The sequence below is a fragment of the Triticum aestivum genome, chromosome 3A (genome assembly GCF_018294505.1).
Source record: "Triticum aestivum cultivar Chinese Spring chromosome 3A, IWGSC CS RefSeq v2.1, whole genome shotgun sequence".
NCBI classification, from domain to species: domain Eukaryota; kingdom Viridiplantae; phylum Streptophyta; class Magnoliopsida; order Poales; family Poaceae; genus Triticum; species Triticum aestivum.
In genome coordinates, this window is record NC_057800.1 from 291,757,495 (window position 1) to 291,777,803 (window position 20,309).

At 48.4% G+C, this 20,309-nt stretch overlaps 1 protein-coding gene across 5 annotated transcripts in view; it reads left to right on the plus strand.

Annotated features, from left to right (window-relative positions):
• LOC123061199 (mucin-7) overlaps positions 1-19,796 on the plus strand; it is a 30,950-nt gene extending 11,154 nt beyond the window's left edge. For 2 of the 5 annotated variants that reach the window (XR_006428678.1, XR_006428680.1), the window contains 2 exons: positions 18,567-18,670; positions 19,448-19,796. The gene's annotated coding sequence lies outside the window, so the exon portion shown is untranslated. Of the gene's footprint in view, positions 1-5,748; positions 5,850-11,544; positions 11,614-18,000; positions 18,427-18,566; positions 18,671-19,447 lie in introns of those variants that run through there. The other 3 variants (XR_006428681.1, XR_006428679.1, XR_006428682.1) reach the window with 3 other exon arrangements.
• The last annotated feature ends 513 nt before the right edge of the window (positions 19,797-20,309 follow it).

Below are 20,309 nucleotides of genomic sequence, written 5' to 3' on the forward strand. Positions count from 1 at the left end.
CCAAGCACACGCACTATGTAGAGTGTATATTTCCCATACACACAAAATGTCGCCCCAAACATCTATCTCTCTAGTTATGTGGTTCTCGCGCACTCACCTCACACACCACCTCCACTGCAAACATGCACACTTTGTCTCCTTGTGCACCACTCTCCTCTTTCTATCTCTCCCACATGCGGACCGGCCCCAGCTCCTTCCCTGTATACATATATGTCGTGACTCTTTGCATAGCTCCCTAATGTATAATCATTCTCGATTTCGCACATTATTCTCTACACCATCTATTCTAGCTCTCTCATGAAGTCCCTATCACACACACACGATGACCCGCTTCCCTTGCGTCTCCGTTCATAGGCCAATTTCGGACAACATCAACATTGTCTCCCTATCTATACTCCATTTATGGACACAAACGACCCCTCTTGCCCCTCTCTTCCTCTCTCTCTCTCTTTCTCTCTCTCTCTCTCTCTCTCTCTCTCTCTCTCTCTCTCTCTCTCCGGCGCTAGCTCTCTCTTTCTCTCGCTCTCACACCCCTCTCCCCCACACACACTCGATGTCTCTTCCAAATAGTCAGCTCCCCCCGCCCGCACCCGTGCTATCTCGCTACTACACATGTCACACCATTCCCCCTTCCCTTATACTAGGTTTACATCATCAGTGGTCTCTCTACTCCATATACACTCGCTCCCTCTCACACACAAACGCGTGCACAAACACACATAGACACGCACAAACACCCATTTACCTGGATCCTCATCTCTCCTCATGTCTGCATGTGTATCTCACACACTCACTCTCCAATTATGTATATGTGTCTCCACGTTACACAACACAAAGCCCCATGTACATGTCTCTCTCTATCCTCCACACACATAGACACAAAGAATCTGTTATCATTGCCTCAGTCTCTAACATATCACACACGCACACACACTCTCTCTCTCTCTCTCTCTCTCTCTCGCAAACACGCTCAACAAGGGTTTCCCCGTGAATAACTTACCGTCTATTCATGAACAGTCGTGGCAGTACGGCGAACACGAGACGTGAAAAAGAATAAATCTACACGTGCTTAGACCACCTAGTATGACTACTAGGACTAGAGCAAGCCAAAAAGCGCGCCGCCGTCACCCCCTCCTTGTCGGCGACGGGAAAATCTTCGTTTTACACAGTCGAGAAGTCATTGTGCTAAGGGCCCACATGCCGAGGCGTTGAATAGAATGTAGATGCTAGTTTACGGAAGCAAGTATCGATAATATGTTTGTATCTCCATACTTATATTTCTTCTCTTATAAAAAACCGAGTTGGTGATGATGGTACGTGTGCCATCTTGCAATATAGACCGTCCGATCTATATCTGACGGATGGAAATTAAACTAAAAGATACCCGCACCCCTCTCCACATTTGCAGACAAGGCCTTCCCTCGTTCATCCTTATCTCCAACAAACCTCATTGTTGAGCAATTAAGAAAGGAAGCCTCTCGAACAAACTGGCCTGGTGGCCGCTGCCGGCGTCGTCAATCCCCATGCCTCCGCTCAGTTCGACCACCAACCACCACCACACCCCACTCCTCTTCACCTTATCTCATATTTCTCGAGATATCATTAGTTTTTACACATGGGATTACTCCCGCAAGGGTCAATCACAACAAGTGTTTTATAAAAAAATGCATCTTGATGTTCCGTGCAATGCACGGATCTTGCTAGTACTCCTACACAAGACTAAGTTGGTGATGCTGGTGTGTCTGCCATCCGTCGTTTCTGACCATTAGATCTACATCTAACGATTGTGAGGTAAGTTGTTGCCTTTTCTCACCAACATCCCACTTGTCTACCAATTTGCAGAAAAACTCATAATTAGTATCTTAAAACCAACCACATCCCTCCCTGACCTCACCAAAACAGCCCAAGGAATATATTCTAATTGAAACATAATATATCTCTAGTGACATATGTATATCAAAATTAGAGTGTTTTGTACCAAGTTTGTGAATAAGTATTATTCTAATTATGATTCGTTGCAACGGACATGAACATTGCTAGTATTTCCAACCATGCATTTCTTTTCCTAGTATTCCATAGTTTCGAGTTTTCCATCAAGATATTAGTCACTCATGGTTGATATTTACTTTCAATCATGTACACATATGCACTATGTAACTAGCCTTGCTTATTGGCTTCCAAAGCTTAACTTTCACTCCTACTTACAATATGTAGAGTATTTAACAAAAAACTACCACTTTCAACCAGCCCTAGGAGGAATCTATTGTACAAAAAATAGCAAAAACATACCCAAAATTTCTTAATCCACGCCAAAAACTACCTAGTACTCCTACTGATTAGGTTCGTTTAAACCCATTTATGACAGGGTTGGCCCACATGTCCGTGCTGACGAGGCAGCTTAAACCAACACATTTTGTTTGACCGTTGACACGAGGGACCCACATCTGACCTTCTATCCTGTTATTCCCCCTCAAATCATTATTTTTCCTGAACATTACTTCAAACAGTACTGATGTGTGTTCATCGATGGCGCCGGTGATGAGCGAGTTGGCCGCCGCTCCACCGGACGGGCTGGAGGCCGTGCTGGCCTCCGCACGGGTTGGCAGGCTGGCCCGAGCATGACTCATGAGCGAGCAAGCCGCCGCGCTGGCCTTCGCTCGAGCCAGATGGCTGGCCTTAGCGCGGCGCGTGCGAGCAAGCCGCAGCGCTGCCTTGCCAATCTAGCTAGCAAACCTTGCAGACAAGCAGCTGGACGAAGCTATATTGGCTAGCTAGCGGCCACGAGCGCCGGACGGAGCTGGCATCCGGGCTGCCGCAACATGGGCTCTCCACCGCCGGCGGTTTTGACCTCGCCTTCTGCCGGCGGCGGTAGCTGCGTCCCATGGCCGAGGATGACTGGGTGGACGGGCCGGAGGTAGCAGGTCACTCAAGGATTTTTGTTGGTAAGAGCATGTACAATGGTTGATAAGGTAGTCTTATCTTAAGTCTGCCACGTATGCAAGTGGTAGTAGTTTCTTGGCATTTTAGTGGTTTCTTGCATTATTAGAGCAAGTACAGTAGAGCTGAGTCAGCGGGGTATAAGAAATAAACTACTACTACATGTTGGCTATAAGATGGGCTGTAGATGACATGGCACTGGCTTATAGCCAGCAGCTGGCTATACTATTAACCATGCTCTTAGGGGATTCTTGTAAGAAACAATGTACGTACTACTAGCGACAAAAGGCGATTCTGGTTGCGTTGTACTCCAACGAGTACTACTAGTGGTTGCGGGAGTGTATACCTCGTTTTGTGGGTTCGATCCCGGCCGAACGCACGGTGGTCTTTTTCAAACAAATAGTACTACAACACTTCACTGTGAGCCAATATTTTACATGGGTAGTTTGAGTTTTGAAGTCAAACGGACGTGCGGCCCCACAATCTGGGTGCACTGGACAGCCTAGCCACGTGAACGGGTTTTCCTTCCCAGCATCCCGTGGCTCGCGTGCTCGCCCTAGCCGCACCTCGCTTGCAGCTTCCAGCTAGTAGCATATTTAAACTAGCGCCTCCCAATTAAGCCCGAGGAGCCGAAAAAGCCTGGCGGGGCATTGGGAACTGTGCAATATGGCTCTGTACGTAAAGTGCTCTACTACTACTCTGTAGCTTGTGGCGTTGCATGCATGGACTTCACTCCATTATCGGCTCTACTATAAAAGAAATTCCTCTTGCCGTGTTTTTTTTGAAACGGAGGAAAAAGCTTTGCTTGATCTCATTCATAAAGAAGGAACTACTAATAAAGTTCGACGAGATCCATTACACCTCCACAAATGGAAGCGAAAAGCCTAGTCTCTCTGTATCAAATAGCTCAAATGTTCTGCCCTCACAGTAACCGTCGCTGATAAACAAGCTGCTAGTGTGTGCGTGAGAGGAGCGGCTGAGTAGGCCAGCTACATGAGAGGAGCGGCTGAATAGAGCACCGAGAGTACCCACTAGGCCACTATGCAGGTGTACTTCCCCTGCATTGATAGTACAACGATCGTTCTAGAGAACAGTAGTACCCTCCACTTCCAACTGTAGCTCCTTGTCCTTGAGATTCAAGAGTTCAAAACTGGTGCATTATACTAGACTAGACTAGAAGTACAGTACATCGCACTACTAGTTGAGAAAAGTTGTACTAGTACTGCTATAGTACAAGTACGTACTCCTCCGTCACATAATGTAAGACGTTTTTTGACACTAGTTGGCCTGTACAAAAAATGGCAAAAACATACCCAAAATTTCTTAATCCACACCAAAAACTATTACCTAGTGCCAAAAATTTCTTACTAGTGCTATTATTTACAGTATAATGCAATCCCATAACGTTCCATAATCCCTTTCTTTCAAAAAAATCATTTCTGGAGAGAAGATTGCTATCTCCACGCGAGCTTCTCATAGGCCAGCGCCACCGCATGCAGTCATGTGAGAGAGAGAGGGAGACATCCATGCAGCATGCAAAGAGAGGAGAACGCGGGCGGATAGCCAATGGGCCGCATGGGGCATTTATAGCTGTAACTCCTCCCATCCATGCGCCAGGGGTATTTCCGTCCAGAAAGCATGCAGCGAGCCCCTGCCTTGGTATCCGGGTCTGCTCTTATGCATAGAGTAAAAAGAATCGAAGGGAGTACTAGTAGTAAATAATAGCCTCACCCCTTCGCTGAGGAACGATCTACAGTTGGAAGGGACGAGGCCGTGCGGTTACTACGCTCTTATCTCCTCCTTGCTAGTTCCCCTCCCCCCGAAGAGAAGGCAGTTTGTCGCTGCTCCCATGGATTCACCAGGCGGTTCTCCTCCTCGTCGGGGCTGGGAGACCTTGGACGACAATCCTGTGGGAGAAATCGCACGCTGCTCCGACGTCCTCACCGTCGCAAGACTCGATGCTTCCTGGACCAACTTTTTCAAGATGCTGCTTAAACAGGGCATGCTTGTTGGTCTTCCATGCATCCTTGAGGAGAAGGTTCTTCTATGGGACAATCCTACAAACAGTCCACTGCTCCCTGGCCATGGTTGCACATTGACTCCACTAGAGTTGCTGACGTTGAGAGGTAGTTAGATTTTGTCCGATGAGCAGGCCAGTAATGGAGTTTGATCATGTAGTACATAGTTATTCCATTTCCTTCGCGTAATTTCTCCGCTGCCCACCGTCTTATATATAGGTCTGGGTCGGTGCCAACGAAGATTGGCTAGCATACCTCCGACCGTATACCACCATCATTTTGCACAACATCCACAACAGTGCGGCCGTTCCGGCAGACCCCTTCTCCACCATTGGGATCGGCCTTCCGGACTGGCTGGGCAAGAATACGTATGATGATGCCTACATGAGATTGAAGAAGATAGCAATTGTGGACCCACCGACAAAGCGACGCGGCTACGACGATTACTATCTCATCGCGGTGTTCGAGATAAGGATTGCCATCAATGCAGGAGGCAGTAACGGCAGAGGCTGGCGCATGTTGGTGGCGGCAGATTTGTACCCCTACATGTTCGAAGACGCCGTGCGCCATCTAGGCCGCATCTTCGCGGTGACAAGCCAGGGGACTTGTTTCATCTGGTTGACATCCTACGGTACGGGAGATTACAAACGGAATGCACAAACCATCATTTGCATCCCTAATGGTACTCCATTATTTTGCAGGGACCAGTCATCCCCCGATTAAAATAAGATCGCCGATCTTGGATGTGCATTTGCATCCGCGATTCGGTCTAACACCTGGAACTTTGTAGATGACTTTGGCATATTGGGATCAACTATCTTAGCATTCGTTACCCATGGTACCACTGATGTGCAACAGTAATCTACCACGATCGGACCGTCACCATCTACCCAGGTATTCCATTTTTTAACCCTCTCGCCTTCTCTTTCATTGTTGTACTAGTAGTATACTTTGTAGTACTAGTAGGAGTACTTTTTACCACAGAGGACGCGTATAGCTAGCTAGGCCATTGAAGACTTGAACCCACTAGCTGCCACCATTTTTGTTTTTCCATGTCTTACTATCTCATCCATGTAGCCAAGAGTGGCTATATATAATAAGCCGGTTATTTTACTTCCTCTATACCAGAGTAGTACTATTTGCTGCACAGTATTACTGACCACCACATTTGAGCACAACATTATTATGCATGGACCTTGACTATGTACGTCACCATGTCTCCAGATCTGGGATGCCGCGTGTACCAGATGAACGGCGCCGAGTTCGACCCCCCTGATGCTACATGGGTGCCGACGAACACTCTTGGAGAGTACTCGCTCTTCATCGGGGGCATCTACCCCATTGTGAAGCGGATGCCACCTTCCGTGCATGACACGGAAGGCCTGCCGTTCATGAAGCATGGTTGTGTCTTCAGTGCGCACAGCCGGATGAACGACATGCTGGGACACGCTATCCCTGATTTATGCCCTTCAGCTTGGATGAGTCTCCATTGTGTGGAACCGGACTAGAAAGCTGCGACAATGATTCCCGTTGCCCACCGCTATGGATCATGCCATCCATGAAGAACACCTGGGACTGGAACCTGGAGGAGGACATGTAGCCCATCTATAACGTGTATGTAGTCGTGCACAAATTTATCACATGAGTTGGAGATGAACTTGTGTGGCATACTGTCATTTGTCCTTTAGAATTTATTACTAGTAAATGTGTTATGTGTACGTGCAACTTGTGTGGTTGTTGCACGGGATCCAACACGCTCTTTGAGAAAAAAGGTTGCACAACTTTGGATATACGTGACGTGGCGGCATCATACAGTAGCATTGTTCTCTATAGTTGTACTAGTACACTCCTACTAGGACGACAACTCCTATAAAACCTTGCGCTTGGCTCTTTGCCTCTTCGGGAGGTTCAACAGTCCGTACTCGTGTGAACCTTGCACTTGGCTCTTCGCCTCTTCGGAAGGTCCAACAATGATGATACTACAGTATAATATGCTTCTGGCAATCTGACACTGGTTGAACTGCTGCACGTCCACCGCGAGGGAGAGGTGAGGGCGAGGGAGCGGGAGAGGGTGCTGTAGTCAAAACCCTCTCCTCGTCTTGCGAACCACCGCGCGCGTGGGCGAGGGAGAGGCATAGTAAGCAAACTTCTCCTTGTTCGGCGAGTTGACGGGACACATCAAAGCAGCACTAGTACTAGTAGTAGTAGTCCATACTGCGTCGTTTCCGATTAATATGGCTTAATTTGAAATGAGAAAAATACACCGGCGGTCAACGTATGTAACAGTACGCTCTTTACGGTCACTATATATAGTTTTGCGGCGATTATGCGATCACTAGCTCATCGTAGAGCACCGTATTGCACCCTACTGACCGGCCACATAGTCGACATGGCACTTTGTTGACTGGTTAAATTTTCACCTGGTTTCTGGGTCCCACCTGTCAGTTGGCAGAGCAAAGAAATCAGTTAAACAAAACTTTTTGCATGCGCGACATGAGTCCAACCCTTGCGCGCGAACCACCCTGGCTGTGTATGTGAGTGCATGCACGTGTCTTCCCTCGGTCTTCCAACAAAGAGTGTACTACATGATGTACATCTACATTTCCAATGTGTTTAGCCTTTAATCTAAATCGATATTGATTGACTAATGCACCAACTTGTGCTACAGGTATAGGCTACATGTCTATCCTTAATTACAGCATGCAACGGCCTTCATTTAATCTTCTTATCTCAATGGTCGCATGCACACATAAGTCTGCTACTTTTGGGCGTTAATTATGCCATAGTCAATGTGTAAATCTCTAAATGTACAGTCTTTCACGGACGTAGGGAGTAGGTTGAGCACTTGAGCGTGAGCGTGTGTGTTGCGTCGTGTGTTGTGTGCCGCATGGGTGCGTGAGTATTGCGTGCGTCGATGTGTATGTGTGAGTGTTGCATGTTGCATGCATGCATGCATGCATGCATGCATGGGGCTTACACGCTCCCATTGACATGTCCATTTGGCTATAGATTTTAACAAGTGACTAGGTACGGAGAAAAATGAGCGAAGTGAGCGTAGAGGCATAGGGATACTGTAGAAAGGAAGTCCTCGCGATCCATTTATTCCCCATCTCGGTCAGAGAGAACTATTCAACTAGTCTTCGCAGTGAAGTGACAATACACACTGCAGTAGATGGGACACGTAATTAATAAGCTGAACCAGCGTGTTGGTGTTACTAAATCAGTCGGTTATGTTTGGTAGTCTCAAGTCATTGAAAGCATGCACAACCCACATATCTTATTGGTTGATATGCCAGAAAACAAAAAACGAGAAGGGAGTTAATGTACGGTGCCTAAGTGTTTTGGGATTATTTGGTTTTCAAGGTGACTTACACACCTAGACGGAGGGAGTAGTAGAATTGAGATTGAATGCACTTTCTTCCCCGTCTTCCACTCTTCTTCCTGCTCTCTTCTTCTTCCTCGTCTCTTCCCCATCGTCGGCCGCACATCATTTACCCCTGCTCACTGCTCGCCTGCCCGCGCCATCTTCCTTGGTAGCTCGCGCGTACCATATCCCCCCGCTCACTGCTCGGCCACACGAGGAGAAACTTCTTCGCTCGCCAGCGTTAGTTATATTTTGTCTTACAACATCCGCAGGCAGTTTTTTTACTGAATCAAACACACAGCCCAGTTCTATTTTCATCTTGAACCTACATCCGTTTTCTAATCTCTACCTATAGATTTACTAGTTCATATACACGTATCATTATATTGAAAACACGTAAAATTCCCTTTTCATATTTACATCCTTATTCTTGTTGTTTTTTCCCACCCAGTGCTGATTTTTTTACTACTGGTTTTCCCTTAAACCAACTAAATCGTCCCATGTTTTATTTGCTTACAAAAACAAAACAATTTTTTTGGCAAATCAATAAGTTCTTAAAAAATGTTTATCCTTTCAGGATTACAACAGTTCGGACTCCACCGAAATATGCAAAATAAGGTTGGACTTTTTGACCGTGGTCCTGGGCAGAAAATGGGCTGTAATAAATTACTTAAGAATTAGCAAATGGGCTGCAAATTATAAAAAATAGGAAATGGGCTTTATGTTGTCTGCCACAGATTTGGAGGCTGATTTGTGGGCCTACTAAGTTCATGCGTACACAAGGTTTCTCAAAAAAGAAACTTATTCAACAATCAACTCTACCAGCGTTAGACCATTAGATGTCAATCTAATGGCAATCGTGCTTCTTCAGTCTCTGATCTTCCTGCCCCAGCCGCCTAAACCAGCGCCGTCAGAACCGCCTGCTCCCGCCTCCCGTGGCCGGTAGTGCTGCCGGGAAGGCCTCACGGCCCCATCATACTCGCATCCCTGGCCTGTCTATCCCTCTACTCACCCACACCTCCTGTTATTTTCAGGCGACGGCAGCCGAACCAGTCAACCCTCGTACTCTCCACCGTGTGGGCAGCCACTGCCGTGTCTTCCCCGGCTCCGTGTCGTTCCCTTCGCAGGCCTCACCGTCGTCCACCGCCCAGGTGCTCTCGACGCGGCGTGGTCAACGATGTCCATCCAACGGCCGTAGTGCTTCTTCAACTGTCACATCCCTACCTTTACCTTGACCTAGACTAGCTAGTCATGTGTGCATCATGTTTAAATTTCATGAATTTTAATTGGGGACTGTTGAAACCCTAGCACAGATGAATCCAACTAGGTTCAAATAAAAAAATCATTTTCAATGAACCCAAAATTCCTTTGGAAAAGTTCATCATTTTTGAATTGATCTAGAACCTCTGCCAAAAATGGTGCACATTTTCCTAGGTCACTTTGGATTTTTGAATGAATTCATAAATTATTTGAATTTGGGCATTTAATTGCTATAAATAATTAAAATGCCCAAATAATTCTGAAAGTGGTTGAGGGCTATTGGAAATATTTTCAAAAGTGCCCACAATTATTTTCAGGGTTTTTGAAAATGCCTTAGCATTTTACTTAAGTCAAAACAATTACGGAAAAATAGAAAGCAGAAACAAACAAAATAGAAGAGAGAGAGAGAGAGAGTTTACCTGGCAGCCACTTACCTGGCCCAACTCCTCTAGCCGGCCAAGCCCACCTGGTGACTCGCTAGTCGTCCTCAACCTCTGCTAGTAGGCAGAGGCGAAGGCGGGCATGGTGTGCGTTGAGGCCGCCACCTCCTCCCTGCCTGCCTCACGCCCCCGTGGCCTTCTCGCGACGCCCAGGAGACGTGGACGAAGCCCCGCACCAATCCCCTCCTCTGGTTCCCTCTCCCTCGCTGTTCCCCACCTCACCAAACCGCGCCGCCGCCACTGACGAGCTCCACCACGGCCACAACCACTCCCTCGCTCCCTCTTCGCTTCCCCAAGCTCCGCCACGACCCCGTGGGGCAACACACCCGACGCACGCGACCAGAAGAGGCCCCAGTTGACCAGAGCATCGTCGTCTTCACCTCCGGTGCCTGGAGATCGACTCCGTCAATTCGCCTCGTCCAGAGCGTCCCCGAGGCCGCTAACCTACCCTGCCGCATCGCCGTGAGCTCCTCTACTTTTACCCCTACCTCCAAGCTCTAGCTCGTCCCATAGCTGTTGCACACCGAGCTCCCGCGCCGCCGTCCGCCATGGCCGACGGCCGCGTCGTCGCCGAGCTCCCCTAGTCGCTCTGTGCTGCCTAGAGTCCCTCGCTAGCCAGCTGCAACGCTGCGCCCGCTGGAGGCCGAACTTCGGCCGCCGCCTCCATCGTCGCTGCCGTCTCTATAGGCCACCCCAGCTCTTGACGATTGCCCCAGAAGATGCGCCACACCCCCAGCTCGCTGTAGCCGCAAACCACGCGCGAAACGGTGCTCTGTAGCACCGTTCCGAGCAACTCCGGCGTGCCACCGCCGTGCGTTTGGTCGCCGGCGTTTTGCTGACGTGGCGCTAGTTTAGTTCCCACTAATGACCTGGCTAAACACCCTAGAGCCACTGCCATGTGGGGCCACGTGCCTGTTTAGGTTAATTTAATTTCTATTTAGATTAGTTCATAACCCAGTGGGACCCACTTGTCAGCATTGACTTTGCTGACATGGCTTTTGACCGATCCCAGCTGTTTGTGACTCGAGCCAGCACTGTGAGACTGACGTGTGGGACCCACGGGTCAGGTTTGACCATGGTCAGCCCCTGTTGACCTGATGATGTCACGCCGACATCATGCTGACGCAGTAATGTTTTTCTAGATTTTAAATAAATCTAAATGATTTATTTATATTCAGAAAATGTTTAAAACTTCTAAAAATCATATAAAATCAACCGTAGCTCAGAATTAAATAAATTATATATGAAATATTATCAGAAAATCCAATCTATCCATCTGTACCATTTTCATGCATGTTAGAACAACTTAAGGCCACTGTTTAGGACAAATCAAATGAATGACATTTAAATAACCACATGTGGAGTTTGAATTTGAACTTTGGGTTCAAACCAACTTCATTTAATTGTGTTGCTAGTTGCATTAGCTCAATCAACAACATATTGCCATGACATTATCATGCATCATGTTGTGCATTGCATTGATTGTGTTCCTTCTCTGTTTCCGGTGGTTGTCCCCTCTCGATAGACATTGTACCGACGCTGTGATCGTTGACACTGATGAAGACCCAATGATATCTTCAAAAGTGCCAGGCAAGCAAAATCCACTTGTTCATTTCGATACAATCCCACTCTCTTGCTCTTGCTCTTTTTACTGCATTAGGACAACAATGATTCAACTGTTACATGTTGCGGTAGTTGAACCCCTTTCCTCTGCATGACCTATCATTGCCACAATAAAATAGATGAAACCCACTAGCATGAGTAGGAGTTGTTTGAGCCCTGATGTGCCTACTTATTCATGCTTGTTGTCATGCCTGCTACTGCTTAGAGTTGAGTCCGGTCTGATTCATTGGGAATGAATTGGAACATGGTGAACATGTCCTACCGTTGAGAGCTAAGTGTGTGAACACGATTTGGTAAAGGTAGCGGTGAGAGGCCATGTAGGAGTACATGGTGTGTTGTCTCATTGCAGCCGTTCTCAGGAACTGAGTTCTGTGTTTGTGATCCATGAACAGTTACTACCACACATTGGGTTCTGGTAACTCGTCCCCTCTCGGCTTATTAATCAACTCGATCTCTGTCCAGGAGTTGCAACTAGTTTCTGGTGTTTCTAGGTAGTGTTAGTAGTCTACCAAGTGGCACCCGGTACATGTGGGCTTGCGACAGACTAGGCACAGTGGCACGGTGTACCAAGTTGCACCCGAATTGTGGGCTTGGAAACCCTGCACACATCGTTTGGGGCCGTGGGCGACACCCCAGCCAGATCTCCTTGCGTATGGAACCCGAATAGGCGATAAACCTGGACGAGAGACTTGGGTGGTTAGTCAGGTCATGGCCGACACCCTCGCCCGGCTTCCGCTTGAAGGATGCCGAGGTACATGACGTGTACAGGGCGATAAGTGGAGAGAGCGTGTGTGAAGAAGTAACCCCTGCAGTGTTATCACTAACTATTCGAATAGCCGAATTCCTCGGATATGGAAACTTGGACCCCTTGCATAGTTCATAGACAAGTGAAAGTGGATACTCTAAAATGCGCAAGATAAGCGTGAGTGCTATGGATGGCGTTCTCGTGGGAAGACGGGAGCGGATCCATAGTGGTGTATTGATATGGTGAATATGTGGACTCGTGTGCGCCACCTCAAAAAAGTTGCTTGCAGTCGTAGTTCAGGTTAGCCACTGAGTCAAAGCTGGCTTGCTGCAGTTGAAATCCACCATCCCTTCGTTGATAATGATGCATATGTAGTTAGTTCTGATGTAAGTCTTGCTGAGTACATTTGTACTCACGTTTGCTTAATTTATGTTTTTGCAGAGAGATTTCAGTCTCGCTAGTAGTTCCGCGTGGACTTCGACGTTTAGCTTGTTACCTCAGCTACGATCTTGTACCTTGGGAGGGTCTTGTAGATAGTCAGGCTTCTCAGCCTTCTTCAGTTGTAGTTGTCTATACTCAGACAAGTTAAGCTTCCGCATGTGCTTGTTGCTTGTATGCTCTGTATGTTGGGTCATGAGACCCATGTTTGTAATATCTCGCTCCTCAGAGCCTAATGAATAAATACTTTGAGTCATAGAGTTATGTTGTGATGCCATGTTGTATTTACACATATTGTGTTTATGATTGAAATGCTTGGTATGTGTGGGATTCGACAACCTAGTTGTTTATCCTTGGTAGCCTCTCTTATGGGGAAATGTAGTCTTGTGCTTCCATGAGCCATAGTAGTCCTCTATAGCCCGGTTCACCGGAGTCCTGCTAGCCCAGCACTACTGCTCCGGAACACTTGACTGGCCGACATGTGATTCACTTCATTCCCGTGTCTATCCTTTCGAGGAAATGTCACGCAGTGACATCCGGAGTCCTGCCTAGGCTGCTACAGCCCGGGTTCCTGGAGGCCTGTTAGCCCAGTGCTACAGGCCGGATTCACACGCTGCTGACCGACATGCTCGATGTTGATTCATGTATGCCTGTCCCCGTAAGTTAGTGCCACTTTGGGTTCACGACTAGTCATGTTGGCTCGGGTTCTCTGTCATATTGATGCTAGCGACACTATCATATACGTGAGACAAAAGGCGCAAATGGGCCCGGGCCATGGTAAGGCGACACCCGTGGGAATACCGTGCGTGAGGCCGCAAAGTGATATGAGGTGTTACAGGCTAGATCGGTGTGACTTAGAATCAGGTTCCTGACATCAAACTCTGGTCTTCTTGCCCCAGTCGCCCAAAGCAGCGCCGGTCGTGCCGCATGCTCCTGACTCCCGTGGCCGGCTGTGCTGTCGTGGAGGCGTCACCGTCCCCATACTACTCCCACTGCTGGCCAGGCCATCCCTTCACTCACCCACTCCCCCTGTTATTCTACGGTGACGACACCCTCACACCGCAGCCGAACCAGTGAACCCTCGTACTCCTCTCCGCGTGGGCATCCACTGCCGCGTCTTCCCCGGCTCCGCGTCGTCCCCTTCCTAGGCCTCGCCGTCGTCCATCGCCGTGGTGCTCTCAGCGCGGCGTGGTCAATGTGGTCAACGACCGACTTCCATCAGAAGAGTACTGTATGTGTAGAGGCTGACAGCTGGGTCCACGGCAGCCGCAAGGAAGTGCCTGCTTATTACGCGCAAAAATAATTATTCCTCCACCTGACAGCAGGGACCCACCGGACGGGCCACCGGTATTTCGCGAAAAAAATGTTTCCCCCTGACTGCTGGGACCCACCGGACGGGCCACCATATTTCGTGAAAAAAGGTTTGCCCCTGACTGCTGGGACCCACCGGACGGACCACAATATTTTGCGAAAAAACGTTCCCCTCCTGTCAGCTCGGACACACCGGAAGTGCCTCCTTATTGCGCACAGAAAAATGAATACTCCCCTGCTAGCTGGGACCCAACCTGGTGTGAGGCTGACTTGTGGCCCTACTACGTTGACGAGGATGGAGGGCTTTGTCAACTTAGTCAATATAAACGATTCTAGCTCCAGTGACCGTACAATGTCCATCCAACGGCCGTAGTGCTTCTTCAACCTCTGGTCTTCTTGCTCCAGCCGCCCAAAGCTGCGGCGGTCGTGCCGCGTGTTCCTGCCTCTCATGGTCGGCTGTGATGCTGCGGAGGCCTCACCGCCCCCTACTACTCCCATCGCTGGCCCATGCTATCCCTCTACTCACCCACACCCCCTGTTATTCTGCGACGACGACAGCCTCACGTCACAGCCGAACCAATGAACCCTCGTACTCCTCTCCGCGTGGGCATCCATTTCAGCGTCTTCCCCGGCTCCGCGTCGTCCCCTTCCTAGGCCTCGCCGTCATCCACCGCCTTGGTGCTCTCGGCGCAGCGTGGTCAATGTGGTCAACGACCTACTTCCATCGGAGGAGTATTGTACGTGGAGAGGCTGACAGCTGGGTCCACGGCCACAACCCACTTTTTATGTGATTTTCCAAGTAAGTCGCTTTGTCATGCCTGTTGGGCCGCAAATCTTTCAAGACGAGGAGAGCTTCATTCGGCTGGCCGAGAAAATGGCCCATCAGTAATGAGAAATGGGCTGTACATTTTTAAAACACATCAAACCGACAATTAGTTTAAAATATCTTTTTTTTCATTTCGAGATTTTAAATTACATTAATTTTTGTGCGTGGAGAATTTGTTGGATTTTATATTGGTATAATTTTATTTTTAAAATCAGTTTGAATGTGAGTCGAAATTTTGGAATTAAAAACAGTTCAGACCGCACCGAAATATGCAAAATTTCGTTAATTTTTTAACCGTGGCCACAATATGGGATGTAATGCTAACAAAAAGAATATGGGCTCCAAAAAACCTTAAGAATTAGCAAATGGGCCGTAAATTATTAGAAATAATGGCAGATGGGATGTATGCTGTTTTCCACAGATTTGAGGCTTTCCTAAAAAAAAGGTTGACGCACAAACACTGACTGTTGGATGTCCATCCAACGGCCGTCGTGCTTCTTCAATCTCTGCTCTTCCTGCTCCAGCCGCTCAAACAAGCACCGGCGGGACTACCTGCTACCTCCTCCTCGTGGCCGGCTGTGCTGCCGCACAGGCCTCACCGCCCGACCGTACTCCCATCGCCGGTTTGATGTACTCCCCTCTGCATGGGAAACAACTGCCGAGTCTTCCCTGCCTCTGTGTCGTCCCCTTCCTAGGCCTCGCCATCGTCCACCGCCCTAGTGCTCTCGGCGCGGCCTGGTCAACATGGTCAACGACCGATATGCATCTGAAGTGGACTGTACATGGAGAGGCCGACAGCTGGGTCCATGGCTGCACGCAAGGAAATGCCTCCTTATTACGCGCAAAATAATGATTCCTCCCTTGACATTAGGGACCCACCAAAAGGGCATCTGTATTTCGCGAAAAAATGTTACCGCCGCTGACAGCTCGGACCCACCAGCTATATCTTCGCACGCAAGGAAGTGCCTCCTTATTACGCTCCAAAAAATGAATACCCCCCTGCTAGCCGGGACCCACCTTGGTGGGAGGCTGACTTGTGGGCCTATTAAGTTGACGGGTATGGAGGGCTTTGTCAACTTAGTCAATATGCACGATTCTAGCTCCAGTGACCGTACGATGTCCATCCAAAGGCCGTAGTGCTTCTTCAACCTCTGGTCTTCTTACTCCAGCCGCCCAAACCAGCGCCGGTCGTGCCTCGTGGCTGGCTGCGATGCGCCGAAGGCCTCACCGCCCCCTACTACTCCCACCGCTGGCCAGGCCATCCCTCTACTCACCCATACCCCCTGTTATTCTGTGGCGACCAGTGAACCCTTGTACTCCTCTACGCGTCATCCACTGCCGCGTCTTCCCTGGCTCCGCGTCGTCCCCTTCCCAGGCCTCACCGTTGTCCATCGCCCTGGAGCTCTCGGTGCGGCGTGGTCAACATGGTCAAGGAACAGCTTCCATCGGACGTGGACTGTACGTGGAGAGGCTGATAGCTCGGTCCACGGCCGCAGCAAGGAAGTGCCTCCTTATTACGTGCAAAATAATTATTCCTCCGCCTAACAACGGGACCCACTGGACGGGCCATAGTATTTCGCGAAAAAACGTTTCCCCTTGACTGCTGGGACCCACCAGCTACATCTTCGCAGGCAAGGAAGTGCCTGACAGTCGGGACCCACCTGGTTGAAGCGTACGTAGCATTGTCATTCTGGTCGCGAACGTGTATGTACATACTGGTCGATGTAGAGGCGCGCATGTGTCGTAGTAGAGGCACGCACGTAGCATTTACACGTACGTACAGCGGCTAGGGTGCAAGAAAGAAAATACGGCCATGTATGTGTACATACGGGCGGGGTCTCGAACGCCTACTCGCGCATACGTACGGCTAGGGCTTGTGTACATGGCTGGGTCGGAACGGAGAAACAACGTCATCGTCGTGTTCATGGGGAGGCAACGGAATGCGTCGTGTTCATCTGGAGGCAACGGAATGCGTCGTGTTCATCGAGAGGGCTTGGACGGAACAGGCGATGGAAACGAGGCCCAGCGTACCGCAGAACGGAGGAAACGGCCTTGTGTTCGACCAGCCACGTTCGAAACAGGATCTTGTTGATCGGGAGGGGTCTGGCATACCGCAAAACGGAGGAAACGGACCTCCTATGGTCGAAACGAGGGTCTTGTTGATCGGGAGGGGTGTGGCATACCACAAAACGGAGGAAACGGACTTGCGTTGGAGCGCTACGGTCGAAACGGGGGTCCTGTTTATCAGGAGGGGTGTGGCGTACCGCAAAACGGGACTCCACAGGATACTGTTCATCTCCACCGTCGACCCCCTCCAGCCTCCACGAGCTACTGTTCATCCACCGTCGACCTCCTCCAGCCTCCACCTGCGACTGTTCATCCACGAGCTCCTGTTCATCCAGCCTCCACCACGCGCTACTCCACCGGCTACTGTTCAACCAGCCCTCTCCACGGGCTCCTGTTCAACCACCCCTCCACGGGCTACTGTCCATCCTGCCCACCACCATCTACTGTTCATCCTGCCCTCCATGGGGTGGTCCTGTTCATCCAGCCCTCCACGGGGTCCTGTTCATCTAGCCCCAACCGGCTCGATCGATCGGCGTCCTGTTCATCCGGAGGCAACACCACGGGGTCCTGTTCATCCACCCCCCCCGGGAACTGTTCATCCAACCCCCACCCCCCGCCCCCCGCGCAACGCTCACTGTTCATCCCGAGGAAGCATCGATCGGCTTCAGTTAGCAGCAGTAGCGAAGGAATCGCTCGATCGGTTTCAGTTAACAGCCATCGATCGATCGCTCAGGTTCAGTAACGAGTATCCTGCAGTGCAATTGCTCAGGTTCAGTTAGAGCCCAACGCCTCGCTCAGGTTCAGTTAGAGCCAACGCCTCGCACACACGCGCGTACGTGTACGAGAGAAACGCGCATCGCTCGGCCCTCGACCTCCCACCGTAACCGGGAACTCCCCGAAATTTTCCTCCCCCTCGCTTCTACCATGGTTTTTTCTGTCATGGACGGCCCAAAGAATGTCATGCAGCTGCGTCTACGGCCCGCCCAGGACGAAAAGCCCATTTTCTGTCATGATTTTTTGTCATAGAAGTAGGAGCCCACTACATCTATGATGATACCAGGTTTTGTCACAATTATCGTCATAGAAGTGTCATATGTATGTTAGAAAAAAATTTCGTTCGGCCCAAAATGTCACGGATGTGTCTTTTTTTGTAGTGACCATTGGTTCACTGCTTGTTTGTCTCCTATGCAGAGCGTGAGAAGGATGTGATAACTGTGCCTTATGGGTTGTAGTTTGCAGTACTACTACCTGGTACTAATTTTTTTTCATTTTCGCTGCGAGGCTACCGCCCAGGTTCGCCCCTGTGAAGCTCTGCCGTTGCATGCTAGTACTTTGGATCCTATGTCAACTAGATTGTTGATTGTTTGTGTGGGCAATGCAACCAAAGTTTTTGATAGGTATTCTATATCCTATCTTTTCAGGGAAATTGCGATGGTTACTGGAACAATCTTCCTTCTAATGATCCCATTTTGTTAACTTAAAACATATTTGTTAACTTAAAACATATTTCCTGACTAAATGTTTTTGTGATTTAAAGGTACCGAGTTGGTGTTTCTAGCTTGGAGAAGCAACATCAACTTGGGATACAGATTCACCAGCATATGTACATGCATCTCATCGGGGGAGAGCTCTTGCATGGATGTAAGACCATTTTCCTTCAGCGAGTTATAGATTTTAGAGTGATGATTTGCTTAAATTCGTTTCCATTCATAAAATCAACATCCAATGAAATATGAGCAAATTATTTTACCTCTATTATTGTAATTGGGAGCTATGACAACCACATCAATAGAGTTAGTGTATTTTGATTGATTAGTTTCTTCTGCTATTTTCTGCGGCTCAAATTCAGCTGAAGCTTTACATAACTAGGGGAACACTAATCCATAGAGCAATCCTTTCCTTTGCTTCGTTTTTCCTGTAGAATAGAGTAAGCATGATCTGAGTAGTGTGTACACAACACATCGCTTAACTGGCCATGTACGTAATAAATCTATTTGAGACACGGCTAACAAGTTGATTTACATGAGCATGCACATGTATGTTTTCACAACCGGGACCTTGTCTTGCAGATCCTTGAAAAGAGCCAAGAACCACTAAATTTGTGTGCTTGGCAACATGCAGATCATGTAACTTTTCTGAAATTAACTTCAGATTATACAAACTTTGTATGTTCCTGCAATTCTGATGTTCAAATGCCTGCTTTTGCGATGAGAAAATCTTTATGTGTGCTGGTATGTATGGTTCTGCTGCTTCGGTGCGAAGCATGATCATATTATTGCCAGGGCTATGTGTGCTGTGGGGAGGGATTGCATTCTCTTGTCCTGTCCATATTGTGCACATTATAATTATGCTTCCAAAATTCTACCAGAATACCCACCTTATAACTACGTGCTAAACTGCTTGTCATCATAATTTCAGGACCATAATGTCACTCTGGATGCTTCTCCACAAGATTTGATTCTGGAGGCTGACACTGGTGTTGCAGGGATGTTTTGATTTTTATTGATAATGCATCTGGAACTACCTCAACTTGTCACTCGTTGGAAGTGAACCTCTTGATAGTTAATGATGTCGGGTGCATGTATAGATAGCATGTTGTAACAAGTTTATTTGATACTCGCCGTGACCAACAATGCTTGTACATGTTGGTCATGGTGTTCTAGTTGCAACGACTAACTTGTCATAGCTTATTTTTTGAATTTGGCCTTTAGTTTACTACATATCTGATGTATGTGTTCATTGATTATGAATCTGATGTGGTGTATGATGAATTTTGGATGTGATTTACAAATTTGAAATTTTGTTCTGATTTAATTATTCGAATTATGGTTGATATGAATTTATATTCAAATTGCATATTTGTACAGGGAAGATACGAATATGATGTATCCCTAGGGTATTATTCAAACATCTGGTAGGGAAAGAACTCTAAGGAAAGTTGCGGGGTGGCACAATTTAGATGGACCTTATAATCTTTCCCTAGGGTTTGTGCCCCTAAGTAAAGATGGTTTCCCTAGGGCTTCCTCATGCACTCTAGGGAATGAGATCTTTCCTGACTATACTACAGCTAGGGTTCTTTACCTAGGGCAAGCTCTAGGTAAAGTCTTTCCCTATGGTTTTTTGCATTTCACCTAGGGTATATGGCCCTTGGTAAAATGTGGATTTCTAGTAGTGAGTGGGAGTGCGTGTTCCGGCTAGGGTTAGAGAGGGGCGCCGGGGTCGCCTGTGAGATGGCCGCCATGGCGTCGGCCAGTGCCGTGGCGGGCATCGGCTCTGCCCA